Genomic DNA, 26,740 nt, shown 5'->3' with positions numbered 1-26,740 from the left:
ACAAAGAGCGGCCCAGGCAGGTTGCAGTGTTGCTGATCTGCTTTGGGGCTTTGCTGGGCAGGTGCAGTGGAAGAACTGCAGCACAAGGGGGCTGAGGCATCTATGAGAGATGAGAAGAGCTCAGACTGGAGCAGCCTGATGGGTAGGAAAAGACAGAGAATGAGGGACTCGTGGTCCCCATGAGCTGGAAGAGCAGGTAGGGCTGGATGAGGATGTGAGTGGGGAGGGTCAGAGGTCATGAGGAGCTCTAGGTGGTGCGTGGGTGGTTGAAGGTCCGTGAGTTCCTGGCCTCCAGGAGATCCAGGGTTGCAAGACCAATGATCCAGCTAGTCTTGTATTAATTTAGTCCGTCGTTACTCGAATGAACCTCCTACTTGTGGCTTAAGGCCTTAAGGAGATGACAGTGATGCAAAATAGGGTGAGGTTTGCTCAGCATCATGTATATGAGGAAAATGGAAATACTACTCTCACAAAGTCAGACAAATACAAGATAGCCATTCCTTCCTCCATACATATCACAAAGCATAATGGATTAATTTCTTTAAAGAAAGTTGAGAAAAGGTTTTACATACTTGGAAGTGCTGTGGTATGAAAGAAAAAAGTCCAGGCTCAGAGTTCATGTAGCTAAGTGTTTATCCTGGCTCTGTCAATAACTAGTGTTGTGATTCTGGGCAGGTTTACCATTCTGGGCCCCTGTTCTCTTAACTGCAAAATGAGGTGGGTTTTGATATCTAAAGTTATTTCTCATTCTAAAATTCATAGCATTTTATGATTCTCTAAAGAAGTAGTGGTTGAACCTGAATAGACATCTTTCCAAAGAACACATACAATGGCCAAATAGGAACAGATAGATGCTCAACGTCACTAATCATCAGAAAAATGTAATTGAAAACCACAGTGAGATATCACCTCATACCTGTTGGGATGGCTATTCTTAAAAAGAAAAGAGGGCTTCCCTGGTGGCGCAGTGGTTGAGAGTCCGCCTGCCGATGCAGGGGACACGGGTTCGTGCCCCGGTCTGGGAAGATCCCACATGCCATGGAGTGGCTGGGCCCGTGAGCCACGGCTGCTGTGCCTGCGCGTCCGTAGCCCGTGTTCCGCAACGGGAGAGGCCGCAACAGTGAGAGGCCCGCGTACCGCAAAAAAAGAAAAAAAGACACGAGATAACAAGTGTTGGCGAGGTTGTGGAGAAAAGGGGACCCTTGTCCGTTGTTTGTGGAAATGTAAATTCATGCAGCCACTATGAAAAATAGTGTGGTGGTTCCTCAACAAACTAAAAATAGAACTACCATATGATCTAGCAATGTCTCCTCTGGGTATAATACTATCCAAAGGAAATAAAATTAGTTCCTCGAAGAGGTATCTGCATTCCCATGTTTATTGCAACATTATTCACAATAGCCAAGATTTGGAAACAACCTAAGCGTCCATCGATGTGATGAATGGATAGAGAAATTGTGGTATTTACATTTGACCCCTGGACAACATGGGTTCGAATTGTGCACGTCCACTCATATGGGGTGCAGATATTTTCAATAAATATGTTATTACAGCACTAGATGGTTTGCAGTTGGTTGAATCTGCAAATGAGGAATTGCAGATACGGCGGCTGAGTCTTAAGCTATACGTGGATTTTTGACTGCTTGGGGTATGGGTGCCCCTAACCCCCTGCATTGTTCAGGGGTCAACTGTGTATACACAATGGAATATTATTTAGCCTTAAAAAAGAGATCCTGCCATTGGCAACAACATGGATGAAACTGAAAGATATTATGCTAAGTAAAATAAGCCAGACGCAAAGATAAAAGCTGCATGACCTCACTTAAATGTGGCAACTATAAAAGTCAATTACAAAGAAGCAGAGAGTGGAAAGGTGGTTACAAGGTAAGTGAGGTGGGGGAAATGGGAAGATGGTGGTCAAAGAGTATAAAGTCGGAATTACAAAGGATGAATAAGTCTAGAGATCTAATGCACAGCATGCTGACTATAGTTAATAATGCTGTATTGCATCCTGGAAATTTGTTAAGACAGTAGGTTTCAGGTCCTCTTACCACACACACACACACACACACACACACACACACACACACACAGTGTGAGGAGATACTGTATTAATTAGCTTAACTTAAAGTAATCATTTCACTATGTATATAAATATCAAACCATCATGCTGTATACTTTAAATATGTTTAATTTTATTAAAAATAAAAAGAAATAGGGGCTTCCCTGGTGGCACAGTGGTTGAGAGTCCACCTGCCGATGCAGGGGACGTGGGTTCGTGCCCTGGTCCCGGACGATCCCACATGCCGCGGAGCGGCTGGGCCCCTGAGCCATGGCCGCTGGGCCTGTGCGTCCGGAGCCTTGCTCCGCAACGGGAGAGGCCACGGCAGTGAGACGCCCATGTACCACAAAAAATAAATAAATAAAAAAGAAGTGATACTTGATGGAGGTCAGAAATAGAACCTGATGGGCTGTGGGGCCCCAAAAGCCCAGCCTGAGCCACAGTGATTCAAGATGAATGAAGGCTGATATTTATGGGGCCTCCACTTTACGCCCTTGACTCTGGCCTCCCCATAACACTCTAGGATCTCCCTCTATCCCCCCAGTCATCCCCTCCTCCTTGTGGCCATCTCCTTCCCTTCTATCCCTCCATTACTCTTCTTGACAGATACAGCAGATTCCTAGAAAAAGAAACCCGCACACTTATCGCTTCCAGATCTGTTCTTCCCTGTCTTAGTTTGTAACCCTCCATGTTTAGGTATCCATCCTCAGCACACCATACCTGCCCCTTGAGGATCACCAAATGGTCCAGTTCAGTGGCTTCTTTTTTTTTTTTTCTTCCAAACTCCCAATTTATCCCTCCCCCTCCTTTGGTAACCATAGTTTGTTTTCTATGTCTGTGAGCCTTTCTGCTTTGTAAATAACTTCATTTGTATCATTTTTTTAGATTCCACATATGCTTCTTATCTGTTCTTAATTTTCTCGACTTCAGGAAGAATCACAGTGGGCTCTCCTCAGACAACTTCTCAACTTTGCCTTGGGAACCACCACCTTTGAGGTTCTCCAGCTTATCCTCTATGTGTCCTTCTATGGCTCCTCCTTTCCTCTTGCACCCACTTGTGGTTGATCCCTACTCTTAACTCTCTTCTCTTTCTCTTTCCATACTTGCTCCTCTGGCCTCTCTTTCAGTTGTATAGTTTCAACCATTACCTTCTTGCAGGGAATTTAGTTCTTTATCTTCAGCTCTGAGTTTTGCCTCTTGCACTAGTCTAAATTTCCAAGTCCCTGGTGGACATCTCTGCCAACACGTCAAGTTCATTATGTGCAAACCAGAATACAACATTTTTCCTTTTTCTCCCGCTGTGTTTCATGTTTCTGTCTGTTGGACCATCATACTCTTTGTCACTTAAGGTAGTTCCTCTTTCTCGCAAGTAAAAGAATCATAGGATTTTGGGGTGTTTGATCTGGAAGGGAGCCAGAGGTGGTATCTCACAGGGGGAGGCATTGTGGCTAAGAGAAGGTGTGATCTTTGGACTTGAGTTGGCTCTGGATTTGAATTCTGACTTAGTGTCTTGCTTGCTGAGTGACCTTTAGAAAGTTACTTAACTTGTCTGTGCCTCAGTTCCAAAGTGGTAAAATAGAGATAATACATTAAAAAGTTCTTGTTGGGGCTTCCCTGGTGGCGCAGTGGTTGGGAGTCCGCCTGCCGATGCAGGGGACACGGGTTCGTGCCCCGGTCCGGGAAGATCCCACATGCCGCGGAGCGGCTGGGCCCGTGGGCCATGGCCGCTGAGCCTGCGCGTCCGGAGCCTGTGCTCCACAACGGGAGAGGCCACAGCAATGAGAGGCTCGCATACCGCCAAAAAAAAAAAAAAAAAGTTCTTGTTGGCATCAGTTAGATGACGTATGTAAAATTCTTAGTAGTAGAGTGTCTAGCATTTATTAAATGCTCAGTGAATGATATTTATTATCGAGGATTCCACCCTTCGAGTTTTCAGATGGTGAAACTAGGACTAGAAAAATAAAGTGATTAAGTAATAGTGAAAGAGTTGGGGCTAGAAACCAGCTGATGATTTTAAGACCTGTGTGCCTTCTTTTAAGGCCCTTTGTGCATAAGCTAAGGGAATAATGATTGGAAACAATAATAAAACTGTCTTTGGAGAAGCATATTTCCAGTTTGGAAGTTACTGGGAGAAGGGACTGTATCTCTTTAACTTGCTGCTGTCTTGAATATTTATGATAATTGGGACCAAGAAAACGTAGTTACGTGAAAGGTACAGTCTCTAAATGCCATTTAAATAACAGCTTCAACCTTCTCCTCAATGACTGTTTATCAGTACATTTAATGTGGAAATAGAACATGAAAAACAGCAAAATGCTTGAATTACAGGTTCCTAGCTAGATTTCAAAAGTCATCATATGGTAAATAAGCTCATCTCAAAAAATATAGGACACGGGGAGGGGGAAGGGTAAGCTGAGACGAAGTGAGAGAGTGGCATGGACATATATACACTACCAAATGTAAAACAGATAGCTAGTGGGAAGCAGCCGCATAGCACAGGGAGATCAGCTCGGTGCTTTGTGACCGCCTGGAGGGGTGGGATAGGGAGGGTGGGAGGGAGGGAGACGCAAGAGGGAAGAGATATGGGAACATGTGTATATGTATAACTGATTCACTTTGTTATAAAGCAGAAACTAACACACCATTGTAAAGCAATTATACTCCAATAAAGATGTTAAAAAAAAAAAGAGTAATTGTAAAATCCCAACATAAAGTACTTGGGGATCTGCTTTCTGTACCAACAAGTTCTAATGGAAAAGAAAACATTTGAAAGGGGGCATATCCAAGAATGATTTAAATATAAAGCTAGTCAGTAACCTTAATCTTACTTTATGTATATCATTTTAATTACTGTGTGGAGGATTTTAATTACTCTTTGCCCTTGCCATTACTGATTATGTTTTTCATTTGGCTTCTTTTGGTACCAATTTAAGGAAATGTTTTCTAAGAAGTAAAGCACTTTTAGGATCCTGTGATTTTTAATAATACAAACAACAACTATTCAATCAGAGACTTATAGTCAGAGATTTCTTTTAATTTCTTAATTCCTTGCTATAAATGGGTACTTGCCTATATTTAATAAAAGTTCTATTTCCATTGCAAAACAAATATCTTGAAGGACATTTTGAAAAATAGAAATGGAATGAGGGCATTGTGGTAAATAAAAATAGACAAATGGAAGTCCATATCTATTGTAATCAATGTCTGAAAGAGCTCCGTGCTTGGGAGGAAATTATTCCCTGCTTCCTAACGCTGTTTTTCATATTTACGTATCTTGTTAACTTTATTAAACCCAGCAGGAAATAATTTCGGCATCACAGCTAATACGTTTTGATGTGCCTCAAGAGAGCTATTTTTTTTCTTTTAAATGGTGCCTGCTGCCTTCTATCAAACCATGCCCCAATTGAAGGGGCATCTGTTATTGGAATGCCTGTTCAAAAATAACAGTGGAGTCTGAACGTCTGGAAGGTTTACAATAAAATCTTCTATTTGGAGCCCACATTTGTGATGGGATGCTTGGATAGATTTTATTTTGTTTTTTAAGTCTTTTGAGAAAATCATGTGTGATCATGTTTCTTCAGCAGAACTTCATTGATTAAATCTGGCTCCCTGAGGGCTGAATAAGGGGCATCCCCCCAGGAGGTGTGGAGTAAGGTCTGTTCTGGAGGAGTCTAAAACCCACAAGGCAGGGGTACAAGTTGAGTTCCATGGTTTTTAAAGGAAACTCCTCACTTCTACTAAGAGTCAATTTCTAGTAGCATCTATTTTGAATGGATTTAAGCCAATTTGGTCATCTAGCAACTATCTAATATTCTTTTTTAAAAAAAAATTTATGTATTTATTTGGCTGTGCCATGTCTTAGTTGTGGCATGTGGGGCCTTTAGTTGCGGCATGTGGGATCTGGTTCCCTAACCAGGGATTGAACCCGGGCCCCCTGCATTGGGAGCAGGGAGTCTTAACCGGACCACCAGGGAAGTTCCTCTAATGTTGTTTTTTTCTTTGCGGTACGCGGGCCTCTCACTGCTGTGGCCTCTTCCGTTGCCAAGCACAGGCTCTGGACGCGCAGGCTCAGCGACCATGGCTCACAGGCCCAGCCGCTCCACGGCATGTGGGATCTTCCCGGACCGGGGCACGAACCCGTGTCCCCTGCATTGGCAGGCGGACTCTCAACCACTGCACCACCAGGGAAGCCCCCTCTAATGTTCTTTTGATATACATTAATACTATAATAGCAGCCAGTGGCAAGTGGTAGATGTGGAGAACATTGTAAGATACCTTATTCACAACCTCACTACCAGAGAGCATGTTAAAATGAATGGTATAGTAAAATGAAAGTATGTTATAAGAAAGTGAGTCTTAGATCAAATTTTGGCAGATGTATTAATATTTATTCATAGGCATGAAAAACAAATGCAAAGATATTTAAAAGGCAGAATGGGCCAGCTTTAGAAGATCAGATTCTTCATGAAGTTAAAAGATTCAGGACGGAGATCTGAAGCTGAAGCTGGGCTTGCCAGATTCTTACTCCTAACTTATCACCTATCCCTTAAGCTAAGTAACAAACCCGCTGGGATAGATTTAGACACACTCAAGTGCTAAGTAACCACTTCTGAAAGGTATTGATTCCTGACTGGAATTCCCAACTGCTAACTAACTACCCTTCAGGGGTAGATTCCTAATGTTAACTAACTGCTGCTGAATTATTAGACTGGAGTTAACTTCTATCAATACATCATATTGTTTATAGCTACATACAGCATCATTATTCTCCCAAACTCCCAAGCTACACACTGCAGAGGTATGCTCGTCATGGCCAACTGCCTTTTCCATCAACAGACTGTGACAAACCTAACTGAGTAATCATCTCTCCAATTTACCTTCTCTTATCTCCAGAGCCACTGGCTTAGTTTCCGTCCTTATCAGGAACTCTCCTTGAATGACTATAACAGCCTCTTCACTGCTCATTTTAACCTCTTCCTATGGTTCACTTTCTTTCACGCTAAAAAAGTCTGACCCTGCCATTTCTAGGCATAAGATCTTCTGAGGACCCCGCCATGGCCTTTTGTAAAACATCCAGTCTCCTTAGCTGACCTCAAGCCACTTATCCATATGGATATCTATGCTCTAGCTATCCTACACTTCTCACAATTTCCCAAACATTGTGACCTGGTTTATCCTTCAGGCCACAGGTCCTTCCTGGTCTCCTTACCTGGAAGACATTTTTTCTTATCTTAAGGCCTCATTTATGTTGCCTCCTCTGTGAAGCGCACAGGTATTGTTTGTTCAGGCCTTTGTGCTCCCACAGTCCTTTCTGTTTATATTCATTGATAGCAGCTATTCTGTTGTGTAAAATAGGATTGTCAGATATAATACAGGATGCCCAGTCACTTGGGAACGTCAGATAAATAATGAATAATTTTAGTTATTTGTAGGTCCCATGCAATATTGGGAACATATTTATACCAAGCATTATTGGTTATGCACCTGAATTTCAAATTTAACTGAGCATTCTGATTTTTATTTGCTGAGTCTGGTAAGCCTAGCTGCACTGTAATTCAACTGTTTACATGTCTGTCACTTTAAGGCCCTTGTATCCGAGTGAGCAACTAGACTCTAGGCCTGGCACCAGGCTCCTAGTCAGTAAATGTTTCTTGACTAGAAGAAAGAAGAAAAAAGTTCAAAAGAGAAATGAATTTCACTGCTTGTCTTTTCCCACTTGGGAAAATTAAAAATAAAAACTCTGGGTTTCTCAAAATAAAAAAAAAGACTTCCCTGGTGGTCCAGCAGTTGAGACTCTGTGCTCCCAATGCAGGCGGCGCATGTTCAATCCCTGGTCAGGGAACTAGATCCCACATGCCGCAACTAAAGATTCTGCATGCTGCAACTAAAGATCCCGCATGCTGCAACTAAGATCCTGTGTGCTGCAACTAAGACCCAGTGCAGCCAAATAAATAAATATTAAAAACAAAAAAACAAAACACCCCAAAAACTCTGGGTTTCTCGACAGGTACCGGTGAGAATGCTCCCTATACTAGCAGTATTTTAGAAGTCAAAAACTGTTCCAAAATGAGGGATGGCAAAATGGGGGCAGATTGGATGGATATTTTCTAGTGTGGAAGCAAGATATGTCTAAGATATGGAAGCAATAATAATAATGACACTGAATGTTAGTTATGTGGAATCCACGTCAATACACTTTCAGGGCATCCCCATCGAATCCTCACAAACCCTATGAGGAGGTGCTCATTGCAAGGTGCTGGACTCTTCCACTCCCCATTTTTGTACCCTGTCGGCTCTGGTTCCACTTCCTTCCCAAAGAGCCGCCCAGGGAAGCTGACTTGGTAGGAGAACTGTTCAAAGCCCCACCTTGCAAATGTAAGAGAATGCATGAAGTTGCCAGATTTCTGTGAGGGATTTGGACTCTTTGGGAAGCTTCCTTTGCCAATAAGGTATTCTTAGACTTCCACCTTTGTCTCAGTCTTATGGTCATAAAACTGCCTTGACAAAAGTTTAAGGGCTTATGACTCTAGAACATAAAGAAATGTTCCAAGATGGGAAAGGAGATAACAACATGCGAGATTCTGTATGGAGCGGACTGTACAGTGTCCCCCCCGTCCACTGCCTTTCCCTGAGCCCATGGTGGGAGACCATTCAAAAAGCCAACAACTTGGGTAACAGCCCTTAAATTGACATTCTTTGGGTATGAATGGATCCAATTGGCTTTAAATGTTTTGCTCCCCACATAATTCCTGTTTTAGGCAGATTGGTTATTATAGAGACCAGAGCCACCTTCATTATGGATGGTCAAGAGAGGACATGGTTAGAGCAGAGGTCTAGGGTTCAAGGTCCTAGTCTCAGCCCAGTCACAGACTCACTGTGAGACTGTCCATAACTTATCCCTGTGCTGCAATCCTGCCTTAACCAAACAGGAGTGAAAAATATGTGTGCTGGACCCCTTTGGTGAGTGATATTCATATATTTTGTCTTGGGGAGTAGGTAAGATGGAAGGAATGGGAATGAGGGAGAGAGAGGGATTCTAACGTAAAGTGAATTTAAGAAAATATTGAACTTGGAAGGCTGTTGTTGATCTACTGAGTAATCAACTGTCAAAAGGGAAGTGACTACTTATCATTGCATCACCTCTGGGGCTGGGATGTGGGCAATAGTGTCTTGGGGTATTTTTTCAGAGAGTGTGTGTGTGTGTGTGTGTGTGTGTGTGTGCACGCGCACACACCATATAGGCCCAAACTCAAACTCCTAAAGGTAAGATATAATGGCTACAATTTACAAATCTATGTAAATGATTTATCCCTGTCTTTTAAAAAGAATGATTTCCTTCTGTAGCACTCTACTGCATGTATTTTGATTTTTTAAACAACTTTTTATTATGAAGATTTTTGGACATAAAGTTGAGATGCTAATAGTGTAAAGAACTTCCATGTATCCATTACCCAGCTTCAACAATTACCCACATTCTGTCATTTTTGTTTCATCTCACTTATCTGTATTTATTTTTCTTTTCTGGACTATGTTAGAGCAAATCCCAGACAACATATCATTTCGATTGTAAAATGTGATAGGTTTACTTTCTTTAACAATAAAGGCTTTCTTTACATAACCACAATACACTATTATCACACACAGAGGGACTGACAATTCCTTGATATTATCTAATATTTAATTCATGTTCAATCCCAAATAGTCTCAAAAATACCTTTTTTATAGTTGGTTTGTTACATATAGAGTTCATATGTGGCCCAGGCATTGCGATTGTTTATGTCTCGCAAGTATCTTTTAATCTCGAATTCCTTTCTCTCTCTCTCTCTTTTGCATGCGTAAGCGTGTGTGTTTAGGGCTGAGGGTGGTTTACCATTGTTAGTACTTTGCTGAACCATTTGCAAGTTAGTGACATTTTACGCTTAAATATTTCAACCCATTTCCCCTAAGAACAAGGACATTCTCCTACAAAGTCACATTATAAATATCACACCGAGGATATTTAACACCAACACAATACTATTACTTATTATTCTTTCTGTATTCAAATTTCCTCACTTGTCCTAATAATGCCCTTTGTAGCTTTCTTTTCAAAAATCTAGGAGTGAATACAGAATCAAATGTTGTATTTAGTAGCCATGTCTCTTTAGTTTCTTTTAATCGAGAATACTCCTCAGCTGCTTTTGTCTTTCATGATGTTGAAATTTTTACGTGTCTAGGCCAATTGTTGGGCAGAATGACCCTCAGTTTGATTTGCCTGATTGTTTCTGCTTTTAGTTCTTAGAAGAACTAATGAAACTATTCTACGTCTAGCTATAATTTAGAGCAAAGTTTCCACACGTTGAGGCTGTTTTGTTCCTTCTCTTACTGGCTTGCCTTCCCTATTCGACTTTGGGGATGTTTGTCCTCAGAGCAGCACTTCCGTCTTGTATTTTTTATGTCCTAATGTGGAATAAGACTAAAGTTTATTTTCAGGGGTTTTTGCATATGGTCTTAAGGATGCATCTGGAGCACTTATTCTTGGTCTTGCTCTTGAGATTCTTCCTTGTTTCAATTCAAAGAACAGCAGTGTGGAAGGGACAGGAGGTGGGCGTCCAACATTACTATCTCCCTGAAAAACAGCCTAGCATCTCCCACCTAGAAATGTGGAGCTTCCCATCCGTCTCACATAGTGGGAACAGAAGGCACATTGATCCTACGTGGACTTGCAGTCAGCAGAGCTGTCTGTGTCCACATGTGTCCTCTGGTCCCTGGTGTAAACCCTGCCGTAGCCAAGAGAACTGGCTTGTGTTGGTCCCTGGTAGCTACATATGGCTGGTGCGGATGAACCACGGGAGAACTTATTGTGCGTCTTCTGACCAGATGTCCTCGGGCCGCTTAGCAGATACTGAATTAGGATTCCCTAAAGGAGTGTTGGAGGTTGGCAGGAAGGCACACTCTGGTAAGGTCTGCCATCTCCACGAGGGTCTTTGTGTCCATGCCAGCAGGCTCTTTCCTTTCTTTGCCATGGGTATGTATTCTGTTGGGCCCTCTCTCCCATCACCAAGGAGACTGCTGGGCCTGGGTTGGGGGCGTGCAGATGGTGCCTCAAATTTAGTCCCTACTGCAAGTCCACTTGTTTCTTGCCCACAGAGCTGCACTTTACCTAGCAGGCCATTTAGTGGAAGATCCGGGAAGAAGGAGGATGGGATAGGAAAAATGCTCTCTGGTAGCACAAACAGTGAGTGGTTTTGAATCACTAGGAAATCCTACCTTCCCATCCAGTTTACCTCAGGTATCATCCTGTGCCAGATTCTGACAGACAGCTATGCTCCCCCAAAGGAAAATTGGGTACTTGCCATGGGAACTAGGAGCAAATCTGCACTGTTAATGCTTTCCAGAGTTTTATAAGGGAAATGGAAAAGAATAGGTGCACGACAATAGTGACCTACTGCCCCATGCCTGGTCACCAGGCATGAAATAGTCATCATTATAATAATGATCATAGCTGCCATACAATGGTTATTTTATTTAATTCTCCCAACAAAGTGTGAAGTAGAGATTGCAGTGCCCATTCAGAAGGTGAGGGTACTAAAGCTCAGAGAGGTCCACAGCCATTCAGATGGTCAGTGGAGGGCTCGGACTGTGACCCAGTTTTCTTCCACTTAAAAGCACCTGCTTCTGCTATTCCTCCCCACCACTTCCTCAGGGGGCTTTTCTCTGACTTGATAAGTGTCACAAGGCGTTTTCTGTAATTTCTCCCCACAACCTCCAATCTTATCATATCAAATTAGACTTAACAGCCAGAGGGCTCCTTCAGAGGGTAGAGCACTCACTTGGCCTAGGATTGTAGATACAGATATAAATACAAGGAAATATATATCTTCATATAAAATTGGATTGTGTGTGTGTGTGTGTAACACAGGTACATATCTTGTGCTACGGAGTCTAGATGATAAGATGGGGGTATAGAAAGGTGAAACACAGCAATAATTGTTCTTAGCGTCAATGCTTTTCCCAAACAACTCATTTTTAGAGCCAGGCCTGATGAATAGCTCAGCCTGCTGCTGACTTGAAGGTTATACCCACGTAGAGTCAGAAGATGTATTCGAAAGGGAGGTAATGTAAGAAGAGAGAGGGATGCTCCCGGTTACGTGGCTCCCAGAAAAGCCAAGGCTGCCTTGTGCCTGGCTTTGTGACTCCCAGGCCGGCACAGCTCTGGCGCTTCGCCTGTGTATGGGAGGAGGGAGCTTGAAGCTGGACCAGAGGTCTGGCCAGATCAGAGACTGAAACCCTTAACTGCTAAGGGAAAAGGATTCTTAGAGTTTGGAGCCTGGGAAGTTCATTTAGGACTTTAGTATAGGAAAGGAATCTCCAGGGCTATCTTCATTCATCTTGGGCCTGTGTCTTCATGAATATTATATTCCTATTCTCCAATCTTTGCAGCCAAAGGATTAAAAATGCCGTATCTTGGCTTTCCACAGCATGTTGGGACAGTGGTTTTACTCCAGTGGTCACCATCTGTATGTTATTGCTGGTGACATTGAGATAATTTCGAATCTATAGCAGAAGGAGGACAGAGTCTCTCTATTTTCCACGCCTTTTCCAAAACAGTGTCCTAGGTGTTCAAAACATCAAACTGTTATGGAAAGAGGCTATGGACTCAGAGAGACTATTCAAATCCCAGATTTTCCTTTTATAAGCTGTGTGACCTTGCCAATTTTCTTAACCTCGCTGAGCCTCAATATACCCATCTGCAAAATATGAAAAATAATACTTACTCCCCGGGCTTGTGAGGATGGAAAGACATAACATATACCAAAATGCCTAGGCCTGTTCTCAGCACATAGTGAGAATTGGTTTCCTTCCTCTCTCCACACACTTATACCCATCTTTCCCTTTTTCCTTTTGCCATAACTCAGCACTTTAGAAAAGACCTTTTTTTTTTTTTTTTTTTTTTTTTTTTTTGCGGTACGCGGGCCTCTCACTGCTGTGGCCTCTCCCGTTGCGGAGCACAGGCTCCGGATGCGCAGGCTCAGCGGCCATGGCTCACGAGCCCAGCCACTCCGCGGCCTGTGGGATCTTCCCGGACCGGGGCACGAACCTGTGTCCCCTGCATCGGCAGGCGGACTCCCAACCACTGTGCCACCAGGGAAGCCCAGACCTTATCTATTTTCTATTTCTCCTGAAAAGGCTGTGCAAATCTAGCATGTTGACTTGATGTTGTGTATGAGTGTTTATGAGAACTGTGCCAAGGAATGGGACATTCTCATCCTATCCAAATACTTGCTGTAGCTCAGAAAAGGGGACAGACAGCCCAGCCCAGGTATATGCAGGCTGAGGAAGACCAACGACACTAACAGAAGCCAAGTAATTTCCCCAACAGGCAGAATCAAGGAGCCCGAAGTTAAAAGAATAGGATATGTTTCCCAGACATCTGTTTCTGTTGGGGGTCCTAGCACTGATCCTTGCCTCAAGGGTCTGAATGCCTAATTGCTAGAGGCATCTCAAAAGAAATTTAATCAATGGAGGCAGAAACAAATCAGTAGACAAGCTGGCCCAAATGAGATGCCCTCCACTGGAATCCTGTAATTGCCTGAGCTGGATTCCCATCAGAAAATATACCCAATGAAATAGTGGAAAGCTTTTTGTATCTGGAGTGAATAGAGATCTAATGTAGGAAAATTACTAGAAAATTGAAGAAGGCAAACACAATGCTGAACATTTTAATGTAGCCCTAGAGTGAATTTTTGTTCCTGTTCTAAAGTTTTCTCAATAAGCCTGTAATCATCTTGAAAGAGGCGGATGATAACAATGACTGGTGGAGCAGAGGCAGGGGTAAAGGGGAAAAGCAAGATGTGTTCCATGTTCCAAGTTAGAGCTGTATGTTTGATAATGTAGATCTGGAACTTCATGGCTTTGAAATATAACTGCCTTAAAGTAACACAGCCCTCTCTCTCTCTCTCTCTCTCTCTCTCTCTCTCTCTCTCTCTCTCTCTCTCTCTGTCTCTGTATGTGTGTGCGTGTGTGTGTGTGCACATGCACATATGTATGTGGCCAGTAAGTGGGCTCAAAGGCAATTCCAAAGGAGGAGGTGTAAAGACTTTTTCAGCAAAGCAGAGCCCTTTGAACAAGTGTCTAAAACTCACAAGATGACTGCTCTGAGCAAATCCCTCGTCTGAATGTATAAGTACTGGTGTGAGGATACAGAGAATTAGAATCAGAGAGCTCACTGGAATCCCAAATCTTCCAGTTAGAAAATACGTGGCTTTGGGCAAGGTTTTTTTTCTGAGCTCTAATCTGTAAGATATAGAAAATAATCCTTATCTCACAGGATTATTTTGAGGTTTAAATAAGATAAAGTTTTTTATTAGAAGCTTTGTTTTATTCAAAGAGCCAGACCCATTACTTCTGAACATCTTTTTCCATGTCTCTCTCTTCACACCTCAAATCACTCTTTTAACATTCCTGTTTTGATCAATCAGCAAATATTAACCAAGCACCCACCATACATTCTGTCTCCAACACAGCCTTTTGAACTCGAAGTAAAGGTCAAACCAGTATTCCTGCTCTAAAGAGAAGTAGTCCTGGGGAGATATAGGAGGTGTGTGGTAGGGCTGGACCCAGCTCAGATTGAGGCACTGGTGAGATTGGGCTTTGGTGTTCTACTGCCTCCCTTACGAGTACGAACTGGTTTCTTCCCTGGGCAAGCACTGTTAATAGTGCTATTTGCCCCACATTTCACTCTCTGATTTTGCAATAGGTGGATTTGCCTTGTTATTGGGAAGGGTAGGCCCCTCTCCTAACCTCAGGGGAGTGTGTCTTACTCTAAGCCCAGGGTAATCCCATTCCCCTTTGCCAGTGATTGCTTTAAAGGAAGGCTTGAAGCTTCTGCTAAGAATTTTGCCTTCCTAGTAAAAGTCACAGATGTGGCTTGCAAAACTCTTTTCCTTTCCTTCCATTTTCAAAGTAATGCCTGAAACTGCAGCAGCCATTCTGGGGTCATGAGGCGATAAACACAAGAATTAAAAGTCGATAACCAAAGATGGAGAAGCTGGGTGTTAGAAGACAGAAGGAACATGGATTCTTGATGATATGATAGAGCCCTGAACTGCTAAACTTTTTATTAGGTGAGATGAGTAAATGTCTGTATTCCTTAAATCACCCTTAATTGGGTTTTCTGTTACTTGCTACTAAAAGCATTCCTATCTGATATTCCTTCCTTTTGAAAAGCATCCCTTTCTGAAGTGCTGCAAGGTCATACTGCAACCTTCCTCATGGCCCGACTGCTATCTTTGTTTCCAGCTGGCTGCAGGGGATCCCTGCTAACGTATTAGCTGGATTTAAGGTATGTTTTCATCAAAGAGAATTTACATTTTAACATAGGATTCCTGGGACCAGAAAAATCTCGTAGGGACAAAGGCATAAAACCATGATGGTAGAATGACAGGTTGTGGGATGGATACTTTGCAGAGGACTGAGAATCTTAATTTATGTCCCTTCAATCCCAGTGTGTAAGTGACCACCTGGTCTACCTATGTTTGTTCCCCAGAGCCTTGCTTTACGCCATGCACTCAAAATGTGCTTCACCAGCAGTACTAGCATCACTTGAGGACTTTTAAAAATGCAAAATCTCATGCTCCAGCCCAAACCTGCTGAATCAGAACCTGAATTTTAACAAAGATCTCCAAGTGACTCATATGCACATTAAAGTTTGAGAAGCAATCCCTAGAAGACACAGAATTGTTAGAGTTAGAAAAAGATCAATTTTCTAGTACCAGGCGAATAGTTGGCCAGGCACAGTATTACAAGGAAAAACTCTCATATTGTCTTTTTATCCAGCTGTAGAGATCTGGGGTAAACCAGATTTGCTGAATAAATAAGTACAATTCTTTCAGCGTCATCTGAATGTGGAGACCAGAACCACGAAGCACAACTCACTTGTTTCAAGATTACATCTTATTTCTGAAAGAGAAATGAGTTATACAGAAATTGAGAGACATAACAGAGATGGGAATAGCGGTGCTATAGTCTAAGGAAGGGCCCACTGGAGCCAGACATGTCCTCACATTACAGGCCCTCAATTAGGTGGCTTCATGTGAGGGTCCACCCCTCCCTCAAGGACTCAGAATCTCATTATTGGCAGTGCCTGGTGATCAGGTGATTAGAGTTATCCACATCAATAAAAATAAACATGAGTTTGCATGAGACTCAAGAATGTAAAAAAATTAATTAAATAAAATATACAGCCATCATATGGTCAGGAAAACTTTCTTTGGCCTGTTCCAGAGAATCTTCTCCCTGTGACAAGCTTTATGGTAGCCCAAGTCATAATCAGAAGTCATCTTACTGATTTATCAGGAGACATCCCTAAATCAGGGACCAGACTTCTTGAAAGTCCCTAAAATCAGTTCATTTTTTTTTTTTTTTTAAGGACAGACCTACAAGGGAGGCAAAATCAAAATAAGAAGGACGCTTTGTGTTCATGGAATCATTAGGGGATGAAAAGATAGAAAGACACAGTCTCTCCCCTCACAAAGTACAACCCGCGTGTTAGGACTTGCTGGTGGGTTGTAACCAGTTGTGAAGTAGTCACTAGCAATTTATAAGTTAAAGTTTTGAAGACTGTGAATGATGTGTTGTACTGGAGATGCCCAAGACTACCCTCAGATGCTCACAGTTATGGTTTATTAAAGTGAAAGGATACAGATTAAAATCAGCATAGAGAAAGGTTCATGGGAAGAAGGCCAGGAGAAACCACGTACAAGCTTCCAGTTCTCCCCTCCCAGTGGAGTTGCATGCGGATGCACTTCATTTCCCAGCAATTATGTATGACAACACATGTGAAAGGTTGCCAACCAGGGAAGCTCCCCTGAGTCTTGGTGTCAAGGGTTTTTTAACTTGAGCAGCATTTGAAGTAGGATCGCCACTAGTAGGCTACTGTGAGACAAACATAGTGAGAGCTTGAATTATAGTTGTGGATATGGAAAGGAAAAGAGTCTTATTAGAAACAATTCAGATACAGAATCTATAGGACTGAACTCTAAGAATTTGGTAAATAGTGACATGTCAGAGAAAGGAATGGAAGAGAGGTTGGGAGTCACACATGTTCCAGGGTTTAGAGTACAAGGTGACTGGGATGACTGTGGTGCTACTATAGGAAATAGAGAAAGTGGAAAATATGCACTGGAGACTATTTGAAGAGGGGTAGGTGGGTGGGAGTGGATCAGAGATAATCCATTCGTTTTGGAAAAGGTCAGTGTGAAATACCAATAGAATGTCCAAATGATGTCCATCAGGGCATTCAAAAAATGAGCCTGGGGCTTCCCTGGTGGCGCAGTGGTTGAGAGTCCGTCTGCCGATGCAGGGGACACGGGTTCGTGACCCGGTCCGGGAAGATCCCACGTGCCGCGGAGCGGCTGGGCCCGTGAGCCATGGCCGCTGAGCCGGCGCGTCTGGAGCCTATGCTCCGCGGCGGGAGGGGCCACAGCGGTGAGAGGCCTGCGTACCAAAAAAAAACAAACAACAACAACAACAAAAAGCCTGTAGCTTGGGAGAGGGTTGAGGTTTGAGAACCCTTAGCATCGAGGTTCTGTGAAAATAAATGACATTATCTTGAATAGATATTTTATCTAAAGAAGACATACAAATGGCTAACAGGCACATGAAGAATGTTCAACATCGCCAATTATTAGAGAAATGCAAATCAAACTCACAATGAGGCATCACCTCACACCTGTTAGAATCGTCATCATCAGAAAAATGTACAAACAACAAATATTGGAGGTGTTTGGGGAAAAGGGAACCCTCCTACACCATTGGTGGGAATGCAAATTGGTGCATGGAAAACAGCATAGAGATTCCTTAAAATTGAACTACCATATGACCCAGCAATAACTCTTATTCAAAAAGATACATGCGCCCCAATGTTCAGAGCAGCACTATTTACAATAGCCAAAACATGGAAACAACCTAAGTGCCCATCAACAGATGATTCCATTAAGAAGATGTGATACACACACACACACACACACACAAATGAAATACTGCTCAGCCATAAAAAAGAATGAAATATTGCCATTTGCAGCAAAGTGAATGGACCTAGAGGGCATTATGCTTAGTGAAATAAGTCAGACAGGGAAAGACAAATACTGTATGTTATCACTTATATGTGGAATCTAAAAAATAATACAAATGAATGTATATACAGAACAGAAACAGACTCACAGATACAGAAAACAAACTGTGGTTACCAAAGGGGGGAGAGAAGGCTGGAGGGACAAATCAGGGGTATGGGATTAACAGATACAAACTACTATATATAAAATAGATAAGCAACAAGGATATACTATACAGCACAGGGAATTATACCCATTATTTTGTAGTAACCTTAATGGACTATAATCTGCAAAAATACTGAATAACTATGCTGTACACCTGAAACTAACACAATATTGTAAATCAACTATATTTCAATTAAAAAAAAAAAAGAAGGAGAATGTAGAGGGAGAAAAGAGGCTGACCTGAGAAAGAAGCGTGGGGATGCCAATATTTAAGGGACAGGCAAGAAAGAGGCATCGGAGAAAGTTAGAGAAGAGAAGCAGAGGCAAATCAGGTTGGAAGCCAAGGCAGCAAAGGGAGTCCAGAAGTCTGCCATGCCCTCGAGAAGTCAAGCAGGATGTCGGAAAGAGACTGCTGAGCCTGGTTGGCAGCAAAGAAAGCCAATGCTTCGTGACCTCGAGGGGGACGCGGGCCAGATTTCAGGGAATAAGTGAGTACTAGGAAAGCGGAGGACAGAGCCTCTCTCCCCCATGCCTCGGGGAGAAGCAGGAACTTGTGGATGGGGCTGCTGGGGTGGGAGGGGCACGGATATGACACAGGGGTAGGCAACCCAAAGCAAAATGCTGACCCAGTGGGCATCCCAAAGCTTAGAAGCAAGCTTAGGAAAGCAAGTCCCCCAAAGACCTTAGATGATGACAAGCCTTTCTCACGAAGCTGGGGCAGTTACTTTGATAAAGCATCTTTAAAATCTGGTGATACTGTGAACGTTCCTCAGAGACCACAAGGGAAAGGATCCCACAATCAATTATCATCTGGGCACTCCTCACTCCCACGGAATTTGGCGGGTCCTTGGGTGCTGCGTTCCAGCTCAGGATCTCTACTCTTCAGATTAAAGAGTCATTACGACTCTGTTTATTTTAGAAAAGATTTATGGTTCCCCCTCCTCATTTCTCAAGAACAAACTTTCGTCTGTATAGAGTGAGTCATTAAATATATCGGCTCAACCGCTCTGGCTGCAAGATTACAGATATAAAAATCATCTGATTTTGACAAAAAACAGCTGCGCTTTTCTTATTACTTTGAGTGCACAATCACGTGTGGATAGAGACAGAGAATGTGACTGGTCAAGTTTTCACGACAGCCAGAGAGACACAGGACCTCCACCCTAACCAGCAATCTTCCCAAGACCCTCCAACAAGTCACCTTCACTAAGATGTCTCTCAATGGATTCATGTCAATTTAACTCAATTCAACCTACTCTCATGAGCTATTCCCATGAATAATATGGACTATGAGGAATGAACAGGAAGGGATATTTATGCTCAGGAAGTTTACAGTCCACCAGCGGTACGTTAAACAAAACCCACTGAGAACTAAGACTGATTGTGGTAGAGGTGTTTGAGGAATGAGCACAGGAAGGCAAGCTTAGCCCGCAGGCAAGACTTTTTGGAGGGGGTGGTGTTGGACTTCATCCTGAAGGACCTTAATTGTGTGTGAGTGTGTGTGTGTGTGTGTGTGTGTGTGTGTACGTACATGTACACACAGGTGTACTGGGGTTAATTAGAGGGAAAACGAAACATTTCAGGAAAAGGTACTTTATTAAGCAAACACACAGAGGCAGAGAATTGCAGTGCATGGTTAATGCATGCGAAAATCAGAGTGGAGGAGGTTTTAGGTCCAGATGTTCACAGACTTTTTTTTTTTTTGGCGGTACGCGGGCCTCTCACTGTTGTGGCCTCTCCCGTTGCGGAGCACAGGCTCCGGACGCGCAGGCTCAGAGGCCATGGCTCACGGGCCCAGCCGCTCCACGGCACGTGGGATCCTCCCGGACCCGTGTCCCCTGCATCGGCAGGCGGACTCTCAACCCCTGCGCCACCAGGGAAGCCCAGATGTTCACAAACTTTGATGTGTGTTAGATCCACTTGGGCAACTTGTGACAAATTCATCAGCCCAGGCCTTGCCCCCGGATTTTACAACCTAGGCTGCTGGGATTTGGAGATGTTAATGATTAGCCAGGGTCATACTGCTCATTAATTAGCAGCTGAACTAGCTGGAGAGCCTGTTTTCAGGGAAGGACAAGTTCTTTTGTTTACTTATTTTTTGTTTTTGAAGGAACCTGAGGTGTAAGATTTGTGAAGTGAGCTAAAAGAAGACTAGAGAAGCAGGTTGGACTCAAATTCAGGAAAGATTGGATAAAAGGCTAAGGAAATTGGAATATTTCTATCAGCATACAGAGTCACTGAAGATTTCAGAGGGAGAAGTGACACTGTCAAAGTAATCAGAGATGTGATCTGAGAACAAAACTTGTGGTTCACCCTGTTGACTGGAGATAGAATCACAACTGGCTTACAGATCCTGTATCTACCCAGACAGCTAGGCCCTCCCACCGTCGTTTGAAGCATGTTCCTCTTGAAGCCCACAGAGGCCAGTTTTTTTTTCTCCTTATATAAATAGTAAAATATCTATGTGAAAATATCACTTCATCAAGCATCTTTCAAAACAGCTCATTAAATCCTCGGAATGCAGAGTCAGTGAGAGGAATGCAAATTTTCATCTAGATTTTGACCCAAGGGCAATATATGCCCATCCTCCCTGCCCTACCTCACGTGGACCACCTCCATGGTAGGAGTAGCAGCCACAAGTCTATGCCTGAGGATACAGGGGGAGTGAAGGTGAGCAAATCAGGAGTCTCGTCTATAAATGTTAGGCCTCTCAATAACACCAGGAGCAGATGGAGAGCCAGGGGATCAGAACTGTGTTGCTCCTGGGCGTCTGGGAGTCTGGGCCCTATTTATGTCTACCTTGCTTATCAAAAACTGAGGGAGAGGGATGGGAAAGGTACTTGAAATCTGTACTTCCTTTAGCTCAACAGTTATTTACACTGGGTTATACTGACATTGGAAAGACAACTATTTTGGCTGTCAAGCAGGGCTGGAGTTGTTGGTCATGGGGTTTGAAGGTGATGGCCCTGACTGAAGGCCTCGAGGCGGCGTCTCCCGCTGTTCCTGCAATCGATACCTGGGCCTCGGTCCACTCAATGTCATGAGAGGAGACAGAGCCCTGAAGCAAAGAAATCTGGATCACAGAAAAGTATTCAAGGGTCATGCAAGCCAACGGTTGCCAACTGCACAGTCCTTCAGGAGCTGCAGGCAGTGAGGATGCCTTAGCCTCCCATGTGTCCAAACAAGATTGATAGGAGAAGCCTCCTGTTTTGATTCTGGAGATGTTCATATCCAGATGAACTCCATACCTAAAGAATGTGCTGAAAACCCAAGTTCCAGAAATATAAGGTCAGGTGTCCAGAGCTGTACCCAGGAAAGTGTACATAGTCGCTACAGAGTCACCTCCACCATGAAGCAAGGCAGCCTGATGATACTGACACAGAGTCTGGAGATCATGGTAGTAGCTCCTTCTCACAATTCCGATATCTCTTCAAGGGGCTGCAAACTTCAAGGGGTTCTATTTATTTTGATTCTGGGTGTCAAACTTGTTATGCAGCATACAACAGGAGTTGCCCTTGGAATTGGGCTACTTACAACTTTTATACATGCAACCAAAAGCATTTTAAATCAGGTTTTTCTAAGAGAAAGGTGCTCAGAGATTCAGTGTGCTTGGTTACTGGTATTCATAGCAGGATCTTCCATTCTTTCATATTACACCTTTTATTCTCAGTCACTTTATTATAGCTTAACTTTAAAAAAGCCTGCTCTAGACCCCATTCGAGCTTCTGGGAAGTACTTCGATTGCTGGAATTACAGACTTCATTCTGAAATTCCTCTTCATGGGCTTAAAATGCCTATTTTACTGGTGTCTTCTTTCATCATGCCTTTTCTTTTATTTTATATTTTTAATTTTTAAAATTTAAGTATAGTTGATTTACAATGTTGTGCCCATCTCTGCTGTACAGCAAAGAGACTCAGTTATACACATATAGACATTCTTTTTTAATATTCTTTTCCGTGTATAGCACAGGGAACTATATTCAATATCCTGTGATAAATCATGCCTTTTAAATCCAAGGGTTACTGGCATATGATTTTAGAAGAATTATGTCACTATTACCAAACTTTTGTTCCCATACCAGTTTGCTTGCGTTACCTTATAAGCTATGGGGAGTTTGGTAATGTAACTAGATGGATTCTTGGGATATTGCTGGCTTTACTCTACCTCACACTAAAAGTTCTAGAATTTTTTGCACACCTAAAACTTTCAGACAGGGTTTTGCCAGTATTTTTTTTTGAATTTTTGGATTTTATTTTATTATTTTATATAGCAGGTTCTTATTAGTTATCTATTTTATACACATCAGTGTATACATGTCAATCTCAATCCCTCAATTCATCACACCACCACCACCACCACCCCGCCACTTTCCCCCCTTGGTGTCCATACGTTTGTTCTCTACATCTGTGTCTCTATTTCTGCCCTGCAAACTGGTTCATCTGTATTACTTTTCTAGGTTCCACATATATGTGTTAGTATAAGATATTTGTTTATCTCTTTCTGACTTATTTCACTCTGTATGACAGTCTTTAGATCCATCCACGTCTCTACAAATAACCCAATTTCATTTTTTTATGGTTAATATTCCATTGTATATATGTGCCACATCTTCTTTATCCATTCATCTGTCCATGGACACCTAGGTTGCTTCCATGACCTAACTATTGTAAATAGTGCTGCAATGAACATTGGGGTGCATGTGTCTTTCTTTTTTTTCTTTCTTTTTTTTTTTTTTTTTGCGGTACACGGGCCTCTTACTGTTGTGGCCTCTCCCGTTGTGGAGCACAGGCTCCGGAAGCGCAGGCTCAGTGGCCATGGCTCACGGACCCAGCCGCTCTGCGGCATGTGGGATCTTCCCGGACCGGGGCACGAACCGCGTCCCCTGCATCGGCAGGCGGACTCTCAACCACTGCGCCACCAGGGAAGCCCTTGTGTCTTTCTGAATTACGGTTTTCTCTGGGTATATGCCCAGGAATGGGATTGCTGGATCATATGGTAATTCTACTTTTAGTTTTTTAAGGAACCTCCATACGGTTCTCCATAGTGGCTGTATCAATTTACATTCCCACCAACAGTGCAAGAGCGTTCCCTTTTCTCCACACTCTCTCCAGCATTTGTTGTTTGTAGATTTTCTGATGATGGCCATTCTAACTGGTGTGAGGTGATACCTCATTGTAGTTTTGATTTGCATTTCTCTAATAATTAGTGATGTTGAGCAGCTTTTCATGTGCTTCTTGGCCATCTGTATGTCTTCTTTGGAGAAATGTCTATTTAGGTCTACTGCCCATTTTTTGATTGGGTTGTTTGGTTTTTTTGATATTGAGCTGCATGAGCTACTTGTAAATTTTGGAGATTAATCCTTTGTCAGTTGCTTCATTTGCAAATATTTTCTCCCATTCTGAGGGCTGTCTTTTTGTCTTGTTTATGGATTCCTTTGCTGTGCAAAAGCTTTGAAGTTTCATTAGGTCCCATTTGTTTATTTTTGTTTTTACTTCCATATCTCTAGGAGGTGGGTCAAAAAGGATCTTGCTGTGATTTATGTCATAGAGTGTTCTGCCTATGTTTTCCTCTAAGAGTTTTATAGTGTCTGGCCTTACATTTAGATCTTTAATCCATTTTGAGTTTACTTTTGTGTATGGTGTTAGGGAGTGTTCTAATTTCGTTCTTTTCCATGTAGCTGTCCAGTTTTCCCAGCACCACTTATTGAAGAGGCTGTCTTTTCTCCATTGTATATTCTTGCCTCCTTTATCAAAGATAAGGTGACCATATGTGTGTGGGTTTATCTCTGGGCTTTCTATCCTGTTACATTGATCTACATTTCTGTTTTTGTGCCAGTACCATACTGTCTTGATTACTGTAGCTTTGTAGTATAGTCTGAAGTCAGGGAGCCTGAATCTTCCAGCTCCATTTTCCTTTCTCAAGATTGCTTTGGCTATTTGGGGTCTTTTGTGTTTCCATACAAAATGTGAGATTTTTTTGTTCTAGTTCTGTGAAAATGTCATTGGTAATTTGACAGGGCCTGCATTGAATCTGTAGATTGCTTTGTAGTATAGTCATTTTCACAGTGTTGATTCTTCCAATCCAAGAACATGGTATATCTCTCCATCTATTTGTATCATCTCTAATTTCTTTCATCAGTGTCTTATAATTTTCTGCATATAGGTCTTTTGTCTCCTTAGGTAGGTTTATTCCTAGGTATTTTATTCTTTTTGTTGCAATGGTAAATAGGAGTGTTTTCTTAATTTCACTTTTAGATTTTTCATCATTAGTGTACGGGAATGCAAGGGAATTCTGTGCATTAATTTTGTATCCTGCTACTTTACCAAATTCATTGATTAGCTCTAGTGGTTTTCTGGTAGCATCTTTAGAATTCTCTGTGTATAGTATCATGTCATCTACAAACAGTGACAGCTTTACTTCTTCTTTTCCAATTTGGATTCCTTTTATTTCTCTTTCTTCTCTGATTGCTGTGGCTAAAACTTCCAAAATTATGTTGAATAAGAGTGGTGAGAGTGGGCAACCTTGTCTTGTTCCTGATCTTAGTGGAAATGGTTTCAGTTTTTCACCATTGAGGACGATGTTGGCTGTGGGTTTGTCATATATGGCCTTTATTATGTTGAGGTTAGTTCCGTCTATGCCTACTTTCTAGAGGGTTTTTATCATAAATGGGTGCTGAATTTTGTCAAAAGCTTTCTCTGCATCTATTGAGATGATCATGTGGTTTTTCTCCTTCGATTTGTTAATAATTGCCGATCTTTTTTACACTACCAAGTTACGAAGTGGCTGCCAGTAAGACACAATGTTCAGATGTGGATGATATTTGTTCAATATGTCAAGCTGAATTTCAAAAGCCAATTCTTATCTGTCAACATGTATTTTTTGAAGAGAGAAAACTGTCCACTGTGCAGAACTGTGATTTCAGACCATATAAACAAATGGAAAGATGGTGTCACTTCATCACACCTTCACATATATTAAGTTTTGAACTTCATATTAAGGCCAAAAAATACTAATTTCATTTGCTTACATTGACTATTGATAAAGGCATTAGAATGGATTTCAGGGCCAGAAGTTAAGAAAAATGTTTCCGAATAGTTACAGAGTATTATAATAAGACTTAAGTGTGTAGTCCAAATTAACAAAAGATTAAATGAAAGAACCCTATATTTTAAAATATACATAAGTAATGTTAGGGCTTCCCTGGTGGCGCAGTGGTTGAGAGTCCGCCTGCCGATGCAGGGGACATGGGTTCGTGCCCCGGTCCGGGAAGATCCCACATGCCGCGGAGTGGTTGGGCCCGTGAGCCATGGTCGCTGAGCCTGAGCGTCCGGAGCCTGTGCTCAGCAACGGGAGAGGCCACAACAGTAAGAGGCCCGCGTACCACAAAAAATAAATAAATAAATAAATAAATAAAAATAAATAAAATATACATAAGTAATGTTCAACCTAATGCACATGCAACATTTATACTATCCTATTTGACAGATGACTGCAGTTAAATTGTAAATGTGTTTTCTTGTTAATACTACCAAAATGGCAACTGGATAACTAGAACTAGCAGTTTTAGAGAAATTCAGGTATTCTTTCATTATTTTCACAACAAAGAATATTTTTCATAAAACTGACACACTTTACCTGAAAGTAGAATTTTCTTTATCATTCCTATTCGACTTTTATAATTCCCCTTTGAAAAATTCTAAAAATTTTTATAAAATTTGAATTTTTTTTTTTGCAGTATGCGGGCCTCTCGCTGTTGTGGCCTCTCCCGTTGCGGAGCACAGGCTCCGGACGCGCAGGCTCAGCGGCCATGGCTCACGGGCCCAGCCGCTCCGTGGCATGTGGGATCTTCCCGGACCGGGCACGAACCCATGTCCCCTGCATCGGCAGGCGGACTCTCAACCACTGCGCCACCAGAGAAGCCCTCGTGATCCTTTTTGTATAGTGCTATGGACTACCCTGACTATTACACACACACAAAAAGACAACTACTTGGCATCCATAGCTGATCGATGCAGGCATCACCCTCTTCTTTGTACATTCACCATGTGGGAAATTCCCCTGTCTTCTATTCCATAATTTTTCCTCCTTCTTTTTGTCTTCTGGAGGGTATAATATAGTTTAAACTGAAAGATTAAACAAAGACATCTTAAGTGGAAGCACTCCTTATAGAAGAAAGCTCAAGATTGTAATTAAAACGTTGGCGGTATCATTGGATACCAGAGAAACTATCACCTTAGAACAGAGATTGGGCTAAAATAACCCAGAATGAGGAAAATCTTTTTAAAGAATCATCTGCACTATGTATCAATCCATCTGCATTTTGTGTGAAAGGCAGAAGTTCCAGAGGTCACATACTTTTCCTTCACACTGTGCTCAGATACAGTGTTTCTCCACGGGCATGCTATGGTAATGCAGTAG

The 26,740-nt window shown here is 42.3% G+C and overlaps 1 pseudogene across 1 annotated transcript; it reads left to right on the top strand.

The window, feature by feature from the left end:
* Positions 1–21,422: 21,422 nt before the first annotated feature.
* On the top strand, positions 21,423–25,300 carry LOC309959626 (E3 ubiquitin-protein ligase RNFT1-like; annotated as a pseudogene). Its single transcript has 3 exons — positions 21,423–22,126; positions 22,287–22,546; positions 25,075–25,300. The product of its transcript is annotated as an E3 ubiquitin-protein ligase RNFT1-like (transcript).
* The last annotated feature ends 1,440 nt before the right edge of the window (positions 25,301–26,740 follow it).

Source organism: Leucopleurus acutus (genome assembly GCF_964270905.1).
Source record: "Leucopleurus acutus genome assembly, chromosome: 3".
Lineage (NCBI taxonomy): Eukaryota > Metazoa > Chordata > Mammalia > Artiodactyla > Delphinidae > Leucopleurus > Leucopleurus acutus.
Note: the sequence above shows the minus strand (reverse complement) of the source record. Positions and strands in the feature narration are given on the sequence as shown.